We start from the raw sequence: 2,891 nt of genomic DNA, 5'->3' as shown, positions 1-2,891 counted from the left end.
GCTTCTGTACGAGCTGCCAGGCAGGCAATAGGTCTCTGCTCCCTTTTGGCCCCAAGGAAAGTTGGTCTCCTGGAGATAAAACCTGACTGTGCTCACCGATGGCTTAACCAAGAGGCTGAAAGAGAGCCTTGAGCACTGCACCCAGAACGCCAGGCTCACCAATTTGTGTCACAGTTAGTGCATGAAAGCCACACACACAGAGCTTTGAGCCTCCCCTTTCTTGGGGATTGGCAAGACCAGGAAAAAGCCTGCTCCAAGCCAGAGCAGGACCAAAAGGTCACAACAGTGATGTTTTTCATATCACCTCCATCAGCAATGAAATTAAGAAGGACTGTTAGTGTTATTCCTACACAACAGCTTCCCTTGTCTCATGGGAACAGCAATCCTCAGAAGCATTCCTCATGCAGCATCACAGCTCTTCTCCAACACGGGGACCCCAGAGCCCATATACAGCCCCCCAGCTAGGTCTGCAGAATCTGGAGTGGGAAAATGGGGTGCAGTACTGTGCTGCTGCCTCAGCTGGGGCACTGAGACCCTCCAGACCACGCATCCTGATGTAACCAGACCCACCCAGGGTCTGCTCCTACTCTGCACAGTTGTTCCCCATCCCACATCTTGCACACTCTTAACCTAAGAAGCAATTACAGCTTCCTATAGCACTGCTTAATCAAATCAAAATAGCTGTGTGGCTGGTAAAACCCTGACTTCTGCCTGGCTGAAAATGCCTGTAGCTCACTCCACATAGTGCTCTGGGCCTCAGCTTGTTGGCAGCTGAGTAAGAGTTAGCACAGAGATGAGACTCTGGGAGCTGGCAGTCCTGCAGCCCCAAGCAGCACAGTGCTGGGCTGGCAGGTGTCTCAGGACAGAGCTTGGTGTTGGGAAAGCTCAGGAAGGCACAGGGAGGTAAGCAAGGTTTACATTGTGGGGTCAGCACGGAGCTGGCAAGGACCACTAGAGAATGGAATTCTGTGGATGAGAGCAGGTGCTGCAGCTTCCGTAGCACTTGCCAAGGGCCTGGACATTACACTGAACAAAAACAACCAAGATCTACATGTGTCCCGTGAAAACCACCAGAAGCTGTTTGCTGGCTTCCCAAAGCCAGTGGCTGGTGCCTTCCCACTTGGACAGGGCACACAGGTGGTCCTGGGCTCCCTCCATCCCAATGGGCTGCTCCCTAAGCCCTGCCTCTGCCAGGAGAGCTGGGAATGAAGCTGGGCAGAGTGAGGAAGGTGCAGCATGGGAGTGGGTGAACGGGCACCTTGTCATCCACACCCTGGCTTACCCCCATACCACAACAAGGAATAAGACAGGTCAGGCCAGGGCAACAACAAAGCCCATGGCTCATCTTTAAAGAGGAAGAAGCTCATTAACACCTCCCAGCCCAAGATAATGAGAGCACGGATGCCATGCTGGGAATTGATGCCAGTAGTTAATTATGCAGCTTGGCAAGGACTGGAGAAAAGGGACAACTGCAGGATGCAGGTGCCATATTGTCCTGTGTGCTGGTGCTACATCTACTGATTCAAGCTGAAGTGAATTCCTTCAGCCTCCTCACTCCAGGTATCTGATACAGTGTAAGCCTCCACCTCGTGTCTGTGCTAGTTGTGGAGGGAAGAGTCATCCTGCAAAGCATCTTCTGGGTCTGATGTTACAGCCCTTGGTGCTGAAAAGAAGGTGCCTTTGCTCTGTGAAAACCTTTTTGGTGAGCCAAGACCAAGCCTACCTGTCTTTTCCAGGAGCAAAAAGCAATGGCAGGAGCAGGAGTGCTTTGGAGGGCATACATGTGGTGTCAGCACCGGACTGACACTATCAGTGGCCCATGAGCTGCACAAAGTGAACCCAAGGGAAAAGCATCCCTGCACAGCCATATCCTGAGATAGCTTTGCAGAGGAGGCAGGCTCGAGGGAGCCTGAGGCCATCCAGCACCTTCCAGGGGCTGGTGAGTGGAAACAATGCCACCAAGCTGGGATGCAGTGCAGAAAGAGAGTGGGATTTCCCATGTCGGCACTCACAGAAGTCCCTCAACTGTGTCTGCTCACAACAGGGAACTGAGGGGCTGTTGGGCTGCTTTCTGTTTCAGAGCTGCCGGGAAGTGCATCCAGCTGTGGCCAACAGCTGCACAAATTCCTCCTGTAGCCCCTAGCCCTGGGGATCAAGGATACAGGCTTTACTTGTCTGCGATCCCACAGCTCCGGGGCTTAGCCGCTGTTGCCTTCCCACACAGTCTGCAGTTCCACAGCCCATTCCCAAGAGGCAGATGGGAGTGCTGGTGAGTACAGGCAGGGACTGTGTTGGTCTGGCAGTATTAGCATCTAGCAGGGGTGTGAAGCTCAGATTTAACTACAGGGGTGAGGAGGACAGCACAAAAGGGCTCTACAGGAGCTCTTGGTGCTTCTGCTTGGACCAGGCTCTCCCTTAACGCTGACGGTTTGCTCAGGAATGGAAAGAAACACTCATTGAAATCTTCCACAGCATCCCACAGCCAACTGGGAGCATTTTCTTGAGCAGGACCTGGAGCAACCCTGACCCAGCAGTTTTTCTGTCAGCCGAGGGGGCTCTGCCCCACTTCTCGCACAGCAGCACACGACACCCTGCCCACGCACCTGCCAGCGGCTCCCCACAACACCCGTCGGCTGAGGCACGGTGGCAGACACTGCCTGCCGTGCACACGCGCCACTGCTCGGCAGGGATGTGCACCTCTGCGGCCGCAGGAGCGCTGCACAAACCCCTCGGTGAAGTCCTGCATCCCAAGTATCAGAGCATCGGTGCGCTTTGCATCCCCAGAGCCACGTGCTGGCCGCTCCACTTCGCATCCCCAAAACCACATGCTCTCCCCCCGGCAGTAACTGTGAAAGGGGATTTGTAGTTGCCGTGCAAGGTAGCAAGGAAGA

At 54.4% G+C, this 2,891-nt stretch overlaps 1 protein-coding gene across 3 annotated transcripts in view; it reads right to left on the bottom strand.

The window, feature by feature from the left end:
- The window catches only part of SLC29A1 (solute carrier family 29 member 1 (Augustine blood group)), a 33,823-nt gene that overhangs the window by 19,545 nt on the left and 11,387 nt on the right, over positions 1 to 2,891 (bottom strand). The gene's annotated exons all lie outside the window — the stretch shown is intronic.

Source organism: Corvus brachyrhynchos, unplaced genomic scaffold, assembly GCF_000691975.1.
Source record: "Corvus brachyrhynchos isolate BGI_N302 unplaced genomic scaffold, ASM69197v1 scaffold31, whole genome shotgun sequence".
Taxonomy (NCBI): Eukaryota; Metazoa; Chordata; class Aves; order Passeriformes; family Corvidae; genus Corvus; species Corvus brachyrhynchos.
This window is presented reverse-complemented; position numbering and strand designations above follow the sequence as displayed.